General features: G+C 41.3%; 1 non-coding gene across 1 annotated transcript; it reads right to left on the bottom strand.

The window, feature by feature from the left end:
• Positions 1 to 13,423: 13,423 nt before the first annotated feature.
• Positions 13,424 to 13,542, bottom strand: LOC145397901 (5S ribosomal RNA). Its single transcript, XR_013897040.1, has one exon. It is a non-coding gene; the product is annotated as a 5S ribosomal RNA (ribosomal RNA).
• Positions 13,543 to 15,077: the final 1,535 nt, after the last annotated feature.

The raw sequence follows: 15,077 nt of genomic DNA, 5'->3' as shown, positions 1-15,077 counted from the left end.
AGAGAGAAGGTGACTCCCAGTGCAATGTAACAGTGAATGGAGAGAGGCTGGAATTGGTGAGGGAGTTCAAATACCTGGGTACAGTGATAGAAAAGAGAGGAAAACGTGCAAAAAAAGTTGAAAGTAGAGTGACACAAGGAAGAAAAGTGGCTGGTGCAATGAAATCCTCGATAAGAAATATAGGCTTGAGTGTTGCGGCTGCACGAGGCTTACATGAGGGAGTGTTAGTGCCAACTCGGTAAATTTTTAGAAGTAACCAATGTTTTCTTTTATTATTAATTTTATGGTTTCCAGTGCAAAATACCGTGTTTTAATTAGTTTTGACCTTCATTTTGGGGGGAAAATCTCCCTTTTGTAATTTTGAGTAAGATTTCCAAAAGTGGGGGTATCCCCCCAAATCAAGATCAAAATTAATTGAAAACACACTATTCTGCACTAACCCAAATTAACCTAACCTAACCTAACCTAGGGCCTGACATAGACCGAGTGCACATCCCTGCACCAGCCAATATGGCACGACATTCATCCGCTACTGAGAGATAGCCTAACCTAAGCCACTATATGACGACCCCTACAAAATTAGCTCCCCCAACTCAAACTAGCCTTAAAAGGTAAGTCTTGGTTAGAATAGTTCAGGGACGTAATACTGTATAATGAAAATCGGTAACGTTGGCTACTTCTAAAGTTATACCGCCAACTCTAACTTATGGATGTGAGATTATGGTGTGGCATGAAAATGAAAGATCAAGAGTAAGAGCAGTGGAGATGGGACTGCTGAGGAATGTATGTGAAGTATAGAGGGTGGATAGGATGCGAAATAATGTGATTCGTGAAAGATGCAGAGTGAGGAAGTCGGTGGACACCAGAATTGAAGAGAGTGTACTGTGATGGTATGGTCATGTGGAGAGAATGGATAACAATAGAGTGGTGAAGAAGGTATATCTGAGCAAATTTGAAGGAGGGAAGAGGTGAGGTAGGCCAAGGAGAAGGTAGAGAGATATGGTGGATGAATGTGTGAGGAAGAGAGGTTTGGAAGTCGTTGAGGCTAGGAAACTGACAGGAGATCGAGCTGGCTGGATGAATTTTGTGAGAAGTGCATGATCAGGGATTTTTGGCACCCCTTTTTAACGTGGCAGCGTCTGGATTGACTCTGTCGGATACGATTATGTGGAGCTACAGAATGTGGTGAATGTTTTTGGCGTATCTGATAGAGCCAGGATTCCAGGGGCTTGAATGATGAGTGAATGGAAGCGTGGCCCATTGGATTGGGCAATTTTGGGCTCTCTGGATATTGCTACTCCTCACCCTGCCCATGGGTGGGAAAGGAGGTCCGGATGATGATGATGATTTAAGAAACTTTTGTAAAATATTCACCATAAATCGCGTTTACGCATCATAGCAAAGAGGCTCGAGCGTGATGTCAAGGAATGGTTGCCCTATGCGTGGCAGGTACTGCACAGCTGGTCTGACTCATGGCTTCGTTTCTTTATCACTTTATTTGTGGAAAATATTATTCTACAGCAAGATATAAAATTTTTGGTTTTTGCCTAACTTCAACTCGTTGCTATGAATTTTTATTTTCTTTTTTTCCTTTTCTGAACATACTACGATAAACTAAAGCTATTCAGCTTCAAACTGACACCACAACCAACATCTTATCATAAAAAATGTATTTACACTGACCGGTCAAAAAAAATAAAAATGCGAAACGAATATGCGGCTGAGATTAAAATAAAATTGTGCATCTATTTTTTTCTTTGTTTTACCGTGCAATAAAATGAAAAAATTACCATACTCAATATATCACTGTAAAGGTAATTTATTGTAGTTTTGCATATTTTAAACCACTTTTGCATATATTTATTATTTTGTTTTTTGCCAAATATTTTTCTATGGCAAGGTATAAAATTTTTACTTTTCTTCTAACTTCAACTCGTCATTTTGACATTTTATTTTCTTTATTCTCCTTTAGAACATACTATGATAAAGTACAAATATTCAGCTTTAAAATGACACCACACCCAACATTCTATCATGAAAAGTGTACTTACACAGAGGGATCAAAGAAAAATATCATGCCATGAAGTTGTGGGTCAGCATGAGAGTGGCTGACACTATACCTCATACCAATTAATCTGGCCAGGCACGTATGGCAACACTGTTCCTGCTGAGATTCTGATTTGCTGGAGGTGTTTGTTCGATTTCGTTGTTGCTAAAGCTGATACTCTCTTTATTATCAGATGTGATACCGAGTTTGTCGACAATACAATCGTCAAAAGCAATAAGAAATTCGTTATATACTTAACAACAATGAAGTTTTGAAGGACGATCGAGATATTGAGTCAACAAAGTATTTTAACAGTCCAAGTCAAGGTCAGCATTCGAACAATTCCTTTTAATCTCCGACACTCCGTAATATAACAGAAAAATTAAGGAAAGCTGCTTAATCTAAGTGTTGGTATAACACACATTTAAATTTTAAGATCAGTCCACAACATTAAATCGTGCCACAACGCTGAATAATTAAATATTCTAATGAAAAGACGAGTTCTGCAGGGAGGGAGGTTTGAAAAAATCGCGAAAAATCAAAGTAGTCTAGAGGAAAACTATTTCATTATATATCCTCCATTATGACAGTACGGACTGATCTTAAAATTTAAATGTGTTATACCAACGCTTAGATTAAGTAGGTTTCCCTAATTTTCTGTTATATTACGGAGTGTCAGAGATTTAAAGGAATTGTTCGAATGCTGCCCTTGACTTGGACTGTTAAAATACTTTGTTGACTCAATATCTCTATCTTCCTATGAAATTTCATTATTGATAAGTATAAAACGGATTTCTTATTGCTTTTGACGATTGTATTGTTGACTAACTCAGTATCACATCTGATAATACAAAAAGTATCAGTTTTAGCAACAACGAAATCGAACAAACATCTCCAGCCAATCAGGATCTCGGCAGGAACAGTGTTGCCATACATGCCTGGCCAGATTAATTGGTATGAGGTATAGCACAGACATAATGTGCCTGGTCCAGAAACCTGACAGGGTTAATCTGTCCTGTCGCTCTGGCATGGCCTGTGGACCCTCCAAAGAAACGTCATCTGTGGCACTTTGGGGCTGCGGATTGGGAGGCCCTCTGGCAGTACTTCTTCAATTTTCCCTGGAATAATTATTGTTTCCATGGCCGGGAGCCATCTGAGTGTGCACTGCGCATTATGGAGGTTATTCTCTCGGGCATGGAAGCATACATTCCTTTCTCATATCCTTTGACTAATGCAAGATTGGCTTGGTTTAATCATGCTTGTTCTAATGCTGTCCGCAACAAGGAGACGGGCTATAAAAGGTACCGGAGCCAACCCACCCCTGAATCACATCTTTTTTATGTTTCTGCCCGGAATCGTGCTAAGTCTGTTCTTTGCTTTGCTAAAAATAATGTCATCCGTACTAAATGCTCTCAACTCCCCAAATCGAATTCTTCCCACTTCATCTGGCACCTTGCCAAAAACCTTTCTAACAACTTTACCTCATCATCCTTTCCTCCTCTTTTCTACTCTGATGACTCTGTAGCTATTTCTTCTACTGATAAAGCAGATCTCTTCACTCAGACTTTCTCCTTCAGTTCCACCTTAGACGATTCCGGTGCTGTTCCTCCAACATTTCCCCCCTCTGACTTCCTCACGGCTATAATTAAAATATCGTCAGCTGATGTATTTTCTGCCATCACTGGCCTCAATACTAACAAGGTATATGGGCCTGATGGAGTCCCTCGTATTGTCCTCAAGAACTGTCCTTCTGTAGTCCTCTTACATACCATACACTTCTACATGTCACCACTTCAGTGCTAACACCCACCATCCATACTGAATACATGCTAGGGCTGTCTCATACAGGACTGGTGTGTTTGTATTAGCGGGGGTATTTTTATGACATGTCAGCGGGTCGTCTGGTAGATCAGCAAAATCTGAATTTTATGAAATTCAAATCCTTAAACTGTTTCCTGCCCCAGCGGGGATTTGAACCTGGGTCCAGTAGGACTGCAGGCCACCTCTCTTCCGGTTGAGACACCGCCTCCCCCTTAATTATCAATCCAACAGAATCTTCCACAGGAGTACCCACTAATGTTTAATAATATCCAGCTTAATCTTGCATCAACCTTGAACATGCTTGGGGTTTCGTTCACTTTGGATTTATCTAGTAAAAATCATATTACTGTACATCTCTTGTAAAATCTGCTTCCAAGAGATTAGGTGGGCTAAGCCGACTCCTTACCTTCTTTACCCCTGCACAGTTGTTGACTTTATACACAGGTTTTATTCGCCCCTGTGTGGAGTACAACTGTCATGTGTGGGGAGGCTCCCCACATATAGCTCTTCTCATTAGGTTGGAGTCAAAGGCTTTTCGTCTCATTAACTCTCCTCTTACTGGCTCCCTTCAACCTCTGTCTCTTCACCACACTGTTGCATCTTTATTTCTTTTCTATTGCTACTTCAATGGTCACTGCTCCTCTGAACTGTCTGCTTGCATCCCTCCACGTCTACAATGGGTACTTAGCACCCGTCCAGCAACAGACTCATCCCTTTTCTGTCCAGCTCTGTAATGCAAGAGTTAACCGTTACTCCCAGTCCTTCATTTATGCAACAGGTTAACTCTGGAACTGTCTCCCTCTGTCTGTATTTCCTACTTCCTATAATCTCCAGTCTTTCAAATGCAGTCTGTCCAGGCATCTCGAACAGATCTTGAATTTGGCTTTGTTTTGTATTGTTTTTGTTTTTTTCTTAGAGGGAGCTGTTTTGTGGGCTCCTGGCCTTTGATTCCTTTTTCCTTAGATTAAAAAAAAAGAAGAAGAAGAAGAAAGTAGCATAAGGTATCCTCCAACACAGTACACAAGGCCAACTCATAAGTTAAGCCATCCACACAACAGGTGGGGTTAGTACATGCACTCCCGCTTTCGCACCCACAACACGAACAGAGACTTTGGTACACTTATGTGGTAACAAAATTGTGCACTGATTTGTTACTGCACGCCTTGTCTCTGCGCGTTGTAGAACATGATTCAAACTATGTGAGGTAGTTAAATGAGATGTGTCCAAGTCGGGCATTGTGCCACTGGTAGAGGGGTTGACATAATCCTCTATTGAATGCATAGAGGGTGTATCCACTATTGAATGCTTAGAAGGTGTATCATTAGATGTTAATGAATTTGGCTGTTCAAGTAGTGGTGTATCTACCTCTTTACTCTTGGATAATGGTGGAGACCAAATAACCGAGTTTATTTGGGAGAGTACCGGACGTGGGTATTCCATGCTAGATATTGGGAACCCTTTAATGTCTATGCTACGACAAGCAGGTAATAGGGCAATTACTTGTTGAGCCATTGTCAGGAAGCCAATAAGAGTATCCGCTGGATATCTGACATCGTTGGTTACATGAAATTCAGTGGTAAAAGGTGTTAAATCTTTATCAAGTTGTACCTCTAGGGTGACACTTCCTTTGCCCTGAAACTCTGAGCCATCCATGCCGCATAGAAGAATGTCAGGTGGTTCAAGGAGCCTGACCCTTTTACTTGTTCCCCTAATGCTGTTTAGGGAGGTATCAGAGATCAAATTTTCCACAGATCATGTGTCCATGAAGAAAGAGCTTTGTACCCCTTCACTCCATCCTGGAATAACTAAGCCTAAAGAAGTTATAGGCCTTATCTGGCAAATGGGGAGTTGATCTTCTGTTACCTTATTTTCTGGTACGGGTGTATCTTTCATTGTTACATTACATTCTTCCAATACAGGCGCTTCTCTTCCCCCGACTGACGGCTCTTAAGGTAACGACACTCGTCAGTAGAGTGAGTTGTACTATTTTTGTGATATTTGCATATAAGACGACAGGATCGCGAAGGTGTGCACTGCCGCCCTGTGAGCGATGTTGTCTTTGTTTGCAGGAACAACTGGGCTCTCGATGACCGACGTTACTGCAGTGCCAGCACACAACTGAGGAGTGTTTGCCCCGTCGCACATTTGACTGGTCACGACCGCTGGCTGGTTATCGGTACTGTGATTGAGAACAATTACTAGGTTTCCCTTTTGTAGTTGACTGCGAACGTGAGTAATCCGATGAAGTGGCGGACATGTGTAGTACTTTCGCAGTAGTGCCCGCGGAGTGAGAGGCTGAGGTCTGAGTACTGGCCTGGTGAGTGATGTTTGGTCCTGATCTTTCTACTGTGGTCTTTAAGATGTTAACAATTTTGTCATGTGGATTAAAACCAATCTGTAGGGCTATTTCCCACTGGTGATCATTTAGCCAATTCATAAATCTTAGGTAAGCCAGCAAATCTCCAAAATTGTCTAGTGTAAGCACAAGCTGGCCATTAGCTTCGGTTACCCATTGAGTGTCATGCAACAAGTGGCACATCTCAGAAGTTGTCGCCTTCATTGCAGCAGCCGCCTCAATTACCCTGGTGAATCTTCATATCCTCTTCCATTTGTTTGAGGAGCTTTGTTAAACCAGTGAGAGATGCAGCATTGGAATGTTGACAACAGAGCTGAATTAACCCCTAAAGACTGCAGTTATTTCAGGCAGGGTACCTCCCACAACCGTAATTCGGGGGTGTTTTGGTGACTTTCACCAAGGTCAAATTGATTCTCTTCTGGCTAAAGAGGAAGAATTTACACACCTGACAATGCAATCCCCACCCCTGGAGATCAAATGGTTACCGCACAATCACGCATCAAAGCTAAAAAAAGTTTATAATAGTAACCCCTCGAAAACACTCTTAAGACATGAAAATTTTGATAACTACATATTTTTCTAATTGAAACAGGTCATTTCAAAGTGTTTTGTCACACCAGCCATGAAAACAGGTGTATGTAGGTGTGGGGAGATTACTAGGCTGTGGGGAGTAGGCCTATAGGTACAGGGGTTGGAAAAATAACCAACTTTTTACATGAAAAGAAAACACTTCAGTGTGTTCTGTAACATCTTGGCTGCCTGATACCTCTCGGGGGTCTGTAGGGGGTGGGAGGGTAGTGAGGGACAAGGAGGGAGGGATGGCGTGGGGTTCTGGGGGAACACAAGGCTAGCAGGGTCGGAAGAGGGGCGAGAGTGGGTAAGAAGGGACACAGGTGGTATTGGGAGGAGAGATGCAGGTGCGTGGAGGGGTGGGAGGGTGATGGGGGGACAAGCAGGGAGTGGGGTAGAGGGTGGCATGGAGGCAGCCCAGAGAGGGGGGTGCCCCCACCACCAGGGTTGGTCCAATCTCCCCTCACACCACCTCAGGGGAGAGTTCTCATTGGCCTGAAGCCATTGCGTCATAATCGAGGCAGAGGAAGCGCTCTGCAGTCTTTTACAGGCCCCACTCAATATGATGTGATTAGGCATTTTGGCATAAAAATCAAATCACATCAATTGATGCTTTTAGGACTTTAGGGGTTAATTGTTGGCGGCATGCATCGAATGTATGACAATCTTTGAAGTGCCCCACACGAATTGCAGTGCCTATTAGTGATCTGCCTTGGTGTAACCGACCCATAAGATAATAGACTTTCAGGGGTTCAGTTGTGATTTGCTGATTGTGAATGTCCGTTTCGACCTCTCTGAGGAAGTCATAGATTAAGATTGTATTATCCTCTCCCATGAATTTGGGGAGTTAGTATTGTCCAAATATATGGACTGTGGAGGGGGGCCTGATTCATCATCGTAGAAAGAGTATGAGGTTGCGAAAGTGTGGAAGTAGTCACAGTAGTAAGTTGAGATGGTGTGTGAGAAGAGACTGTTGTAGTGGCAGTAGTGTGTGTCGGGGTTGGGGGTGGTGTATGTGTAGTACAGTAGAGCTTCAATAATCCGCGAGCCAATAAACCGGAATTGGCGCTAAACCGGACAGTTAAAAAAAAATTCCAAAATCGATCAACTGGGGAAAATCCAGGACCTAACTGGCATTTTAAATTCACCGCGCAACCATCCCGCCCGTATTTTTTCATTCCTTCGCAGCCAGAGCGCATCACTGCTGTCTTGTTTTGAGGGTTAACAGGGTAAACACTGCAACACACCGCTGTTTTATTGCAATTTTCCTTAATATTTGGTGGAATATCAGCCATGGCTCCTGCTACACCTGCTGGTAAGAGTACACCCAAGCATAAGAGAGTGGTACTGACACTCAAACAGAAAATAGACATCTGTAAGAGACTGGAGAAAGGTGCCCCACACGAGTGACGACACGTGAGTACAACATTGGGTCCAGTACTATGTTTAACATATGCAAGCAAAAAGACAATCTTTTGAAATATGTTACACAGCCTGATGTCGCTCAAAGTAAAGAAAACAGATGTACACTTAAGACAGCGAAGTTTGAAGAGTTGGATACTGTGCAATAAGTGGTTTTGGGAGACAAGAGTGGAGGGTTGTGCCATGACTGGACCTCCTCTCATGGAAAAGGCATGTGATTTTTATGAACAAATGGAGATAAATGTGCTGTGTGCATTCACCGTAGGTTGGCTACATCGTTTTGATAAACGCCACGTCATTAGGAAGCTCAAGATTTGTGGTGAGAAAAGGTCGACTAATAAGAGTGCAGCTGAGGATTTCAAAGAGAAATTTTGTGAATTGCTAGTGAAGTACAACCTCGATGCCGAACTTTGTTACAGTGCTGATGAGACTTCCCTCTTTTTTTTTTCATGATGCCTGGGAAGACGTTGGCAGGGCCATCTGAAAAAGTAGCCTCTGGATTTAAGAAAAATAAAGAGAGAGTGACTGTTCTGCTATGTTCTAATGCTGCAGGCACGCATAAACTTAGACCTCTGGTGATCGGGATGTATAAGTCACCCAGAACTTTTAAGGGACTAGTCCATCTCCCTGTTGATTATGAGTCCTAAATGAGTGCTTGGATTACAAGATACATATTCACTAATTGGTTCCACCATCATTTTGTACCCCAAGTCAAACAGCACCTGAGGGAAAGAGGACTTCCCGAGGATTCAAAGATCATTCTGTTCCTCAATAATTGTCAGGCCCATCCTAAGGCAGAGGAGCTGGTTAACAGGAACAGTATGGCTATATATCTATCCCCTAACATCACTTCATTAATTCAACCACAGGACCAGGGCATAATCCAGGCAGTAAAATCCAATTACAGGAAAATCTATTCCTTTAAATGTGTGAACTTCACTGGTGGTATGCTGGAATTCCAAAAATCTTTCAACTTGAAGGAGTGTGTCTTTGCCCTGGCTGATTCTTGGAGGAAAATTGCCAAGTCGACTCTAGTTAAGGTGTAGAGGGAAGTGTGATCAGATATTGAAGCCATAGCCTTGGAACCTGATGAGAGGGAGGAAGAGCCTGAGCATCAGACAGTTGAGAATATTGTTGCTGAAGCTCCTAGGTGCCATCCATTTCGCCAACTTGAACCTACTGAACTTCAGAAATGGTTAGATGCAGACAAAGAAACCCGAACAGAAAAAGTTCAGTCTGACCAGGAAATCATCGGCAGTGTTTTTTTGCCTCAAAAGAAAGATGTGGAAGAGGTGGAGTCAAGCGATGAGGAAGAGGAGGAAGGAGTATGTTCGTGGAATGATGCAGATGAATCATTTCAGAAGATCATCTGATTCATGGAGAGAAATCCAGCCTACACAGCTAATGAACTGCTTCATTTTCGTAGCCATTATGATGACTTCCAAAATCACCGTCGTGTTGCAATCAAACAGTCAGACATCAGGGACTTTTTCACAAGGGGCAGACATGCAGAAACAGCAAACATTTCACTCATATCCTCCTGTTCATTTGTGGGGTTCCCAGATAGTGATGCAGCAACATCCACACCAGCAAGTACTCCAGCAAAAACGGCTGCTCCACCAGTCTCCCCCATCAGGCCTGTTCGATCCCCAGCTAGCACACTCACGTTGACTCAATAAGCCTCCATCTCCCACGACTCTGCCTACCCCACCCAGCCCACCCTCTGAATCTGAAAGTGATGTGGATGATCTGATGATGATAAGTGATCATGCACAGTAAGTACAGTAAAAAAAAAAAAAAAAAAAAAAAAAAAAAAGGAAAATTTAAAAAAGACAAAAAATAATGTACAGTAAACCCTCATTATACAATGTGTCATTGTACGATATTTCGCTTATACAATGTCAAAATTTTAGTACCCTATACCCACTATACAATGGGAACGATTTGCAACAACGATGGATCATCCGCGGCTCAGTGAACAGCAAATGTGCAAATGCAACAAAAACGTCCTCACACTGTCGGCATTAGACCACACACACTTGTCCACTGGTCCAGCCTCATTAGCTTGCCCTGCCCAGCCAGCTAGCCCAGTCTTATCGATTGGTCCAGCCCCATCAGCCAGCCCCACCCAGCCAGCTAGACCAGTCTCATCCGCCAGTCCAGACTCATCAGCCAGCCCCGTGCAGCCAGCCAGCCCTGCCCAGTCAGCCAGTTCTGCCAGTGATGAGTGAGGGCTGTGAAGCCCTAACTGTCCCTTAGCCTCGGAGGGGACATCAATAATCCTATTTACTTAAGTAATAGTAAGAACTACTGTATACTGTTATTTTCATGTTTTTCCCCTCTTTATTCATTATTAATGTGTTACTTTACATGTTTAAACATAAGGATATTTCATGTATGTGAGTGTTAAGGTGTGTGAATGTGTGAGTTTCGGCAGGTCTGGGAACGTATCCCCATTGACTATATGTCATAACAGGTTCACTATACAATGGATTGCTATACGATGGGTTTTCAGGAACGGAACCCCATCGTATAATGAGGGTTTACTGTACGTAGCATAGTTGAAGGATACAGTAATTTTAGCAGTGGTTAACATTTAATTTTTACAGTACTAGTTCAGTAAACTTAAGTTTATTATACATTATACAGTTGTATTTGACATTTAGAAAATTACTACAGTAGAGATTGAGTGGCTTTTGAGTGGGTTGGCAGGTGGATTGCTGCAGCCTACTGGAGCATCGACGAGTCATGGGTGAGCACACACTGCACATTACTGGATTATTGTACATTGTACGCTATACATATATACATGTTACATTAATTTTGTATTATTACATTAATTATTATGTATGTGGTATTATTACTATATATGCAAGTCACGCTACTTCTATACTGTATGGTGTAAAACAACAGGAAATAGGTGTTAATCAATAATCCGGAAAAATCGTATTACCGGCATTTTGAATTCCCCATGGCTCCCGGATCATTGAGGTTCTACTGTACCTGGAAGTTTCCAGCATGTTACAGTACCTTGGCAAGTCCATTCCGTTAAATATTATCCATTTTATTCATAAAAACATGGAAAAATAAGCTATAGAAGTATATCATGAGCATTTATTGGTGAATTGATGATTTGGGAAGAAGTGTTCCATAGTAGTCACTGTTCACAAGTTCACGACTCTGTTACTCAGTTGTGTGTATGTGCCCTCACTGACCGCTGTCACTGCACCCCTCACTTGCCACCCAGCTGTTTTGCAGATAAAACAGTACATACATAGGGACTGCAAGTATGGTAAATTCGTCAAATAAAACAAGTGGTTCATTTCTGTTAGCTAGAGTTTCTCTTTTCTGCCAGTGCAAATGCATTCTGGGGTTATATCATCATAGAATGCATTTGCATTGTCATCAAATGTGTTCTAAGATGCTAATTTAGAATGCATTTGCATTCGCATCAAATGTACTGTATTTTAAGATTAAATTATTTTAGAATACATTTGCATTGGCATTGTCATCAAATGTGTTTCAAAACTGTCATCTTAGAAAGCATTTGCATTGTCATCAAATGCGTTCTAAGATGACGTCATCTTAAATCACATTTGCTTTGACATTATGTGTTTTAAGAGAGTCATCTTAGAACCCATTTGCAGTCATCAGATGTGCTCTAAGATGATGTCATCTTAAAATGCATTTGCATTGTCATCAAAAGTTTTAAGATGATGTCACATTGGAACGCATCTGCATTGGCATTGTCATCAAATGCATTCTAAGGTGATGCCAACTTAGAATACATTTGCATTGGGAGAGAAAAAAAAACTTTAGTTGATAGAAATGAAGCATTTATTTTGGGCTATTTGACAAAATTAGTGTGCTTGCAATTCCTTTGTATTTATTGTATTATCTGCAAAACAACTGAGTGGCGAGTGAGGAATGGTCACATGGTGACAGCAGTCAAGTGAGAATAAATGGGTAGACCACGGCGCGTATACACAACTGTGAGCAAGGGAGTCATGTTAACTGTATTGTTGAACACTTCTTTCCAAATCATCAGTTCACCAATAAATGCTCAAGATTTATTACTTTAGTTTATTTTTCTGCTTGAATAAAATACTGTGCAATGAATAATATTTAACAAAACAGACATACCATGGGCACTTTGCACTGCCACAAGATATTGCAACCAAGTGTGTTATGTCAGTGGGAGTCTGTTGTAGGCTTATTTCAATGGAAAAATGTTAATGTGGCCCTTGATGTGAGTGGTATTGTATATACTGCAGTGATATAGTCTAAGTCTATAATATCAGATACCTGGGAAAAATCGGTAATTGGGAAGGTAAATTCCCCAAACATTAAGCAACGTTGGGTCTGGTTAGTACTTGGATGAGTGACCGCCTGGGAACACCAGATGCTGTTGGCATAACGTTCTCCTTACGTGTCAAGTGGGGTTGGTGGAGGATTAGTGTCCTTCCCTGTAAAACAATTAACTCTAAGCCCTTGGCCACCCCGTTTGGGATACATGGCGTCTGGCAATGAATGAATGAATGAAAATCTTGGTTAACTGGGATTGTACTGTAGTGGGAAAAATAAATTACTGTTCTGCCTAGACTGTGTGCCCAGTGTATGTAATGGAAATCAAGAACAGGGTATTGACAAAAATAAAATTGCTGTTCTGCCTTGAATGTGCACACTGTGTGACATGTAAAATAGGAATGATACATTTTAAATTAATTAATTGATAATAAGTTCATAATTTTTGTTGTATTTTTAACCAGATCATTAAGAACTGATTTGCTTAGTAAGTTAATGTTCAACTGTACCATTTAGAACTGAAATGTAGATTGCATGATATATGATTGGATGGATGAATGGGGTTATGTTTTGTACGGTGTACATAACTTCAATAATTTAAGTACAGTAATCCCTCTCAAATTCAAACCCGAATAATTTGGAAATTGGTTAATTCCGATCGTTTTTGACCACCAGACAAATAATTTTAATTCTGATAGAAATTCGAATTAAGCGAGACAAGTCCAAAAAGGGTTCCAGTGGTAAGTGGACGTGAACAGTTTTTGTAGTGATAAGTGTAGTTTTCATTCATTCATTCATTGCCAGACGCCATGTATCCCAAACGGGGTGGCCAAGGGCTTAGAGTTAATTGTTTTACAGGAAGGGGCACTAATCCTCCACCAACCCCACTTGACACGTAGGGATGCCAACAGCATCTGGTGTTCCCAGGCGGTCACCCATCCAGGTACTAACCAGACCCAACGTTGCTTAACTTCGCTGATTGGACGGGAAGCGGTGTACTCAACGTGGTATGGCCGTTGGCCATAAATGTAGTAATAAGCATAATTTTTAAGAACTGTACAGTACCTTCGGTACAGTTAAGTGTACTGTACTGTACTTCTGTGTTTCAAGACTTCATCAAGGTTTGACACTGTTTTATTTAATGTATTGTGCACTCTTTGAATATAATAATATTCTGTACTGTTCAATGTTTTTGTAAAAAGCCATGTTTCAGTGAGCATGGGTGTGGTTTGGGGATAGGGGCAAGCATGAGCTCCAATAATTTGGGTTTTTGGATAATTCAACATGGGGTTCCTGCCAATTAATCCACATTATAGAGGGTTTACTGTAAATCTGATAAGAAAATGTACCCAATGGAATACTGCAACAGAAGTTGACTTAGGAGAACAAATGATATAGCCAGCCTGGCAGTACTATTGTGTGTCAGCAGTATGTTCTCTGCTCACAGGCTCAAGTGATGTAGTACCCACTTGCCTCGGTGGAATCCAAGACAGTGCCAATGCTGCTATAATCAACAATAGTACTGTCATTGAGATCCTGGTCAACCTGCTGTGTCAGGAGTATGCTGCAGATCCTGATGAGAGGAAGATGCTGTTCAGAGGTTAGTGGAAAGATACTGCAGCCTTTTTTTTTTTTTTTTATACACGTGAGGTTGATTTTGAAAAACAATGATTATTTGAGCATGATTATTGTCTCATTTTTTAATATGATCATCACCTTTGTTAAAAAATTGATTATGATTCAATAGGAGATGCTGCATTAAGCCCAAAACAAGGCATAGATACTATATACCACCAGCATTTTTAATTTCCAGTTTTATTTTGCAGGCAATGCAGAATGCTCACATACAGGTATTTTTTAATAATAATATTATGTACAAATTTTTCTCATTCATTTAAGGTGAGTCCCATGTGTAATATTGAGATCACAAAATATTTTGTGATGTTCGAATGTTTTGTGTTGTTGGCTATATACATTAAGATTAATCGGTTTTACACATATGTAAGAATATTTCTTGATTTATAATTTTATTCAAATACTCCCAGTGTTCACCAGCACAGGTATTAAAAGAAAAAAATAAGATTTTCATCAAAGAGACTACAGTTCTCATGGCCAGAGATAGCAGGGGTAAAGAAACAAACTCAGCAAAGAATATGTGATTCATTGCTCATCTCATATATGCAGAAACTTTTCACTATCTGAGAAGCAACTAATACAGTAATACCCCGATATACGATACCCCTAGATGCGACACCCCGGCTTAGTGATGGGGGTACAAATACCACCATGCCCCAATACCCGATGGGTTAGACCCAGTTTAACGATGGGCCCTTTGATGTCGTGCCCACAGACGACCGGCCGAAATTTTGAATCGCGCGCGTTCCCCTCCGAGGATGTGCAGAAATGCTTGTCCAGGCCCCATAGCCATCGCTTACCCTGTGCTAATGCATATCGCTCATCTCGTACCGGCCATCTCAGAGTGAGGATTTCCTTTACACACGCCCACCACGCATCACGCTGCACCGCCAATGTTATTATCTATCTATCTATCTATAG

The sequence above is a fragment of the Coenobita brevimanus genome, chromosome 43, assembly GCF_032717465.1.
Source record: "Coenobita brevimanus isolate Jiangsu-jjx chromosome 43, ASM3271746v2, whole genome shotgun sequence".
NCBI classification, from domain to species: Eukaryota; Metazoa; Arthropoda; class Malacostraca; order Decapoda; family Coenobitidae; genus Coenobita; species Coenobita brevimanus.
Note: the sequence above shows the minus strand (reverse complement) of the source record. Positions and strands in the feature narration are given on the sequence as shown.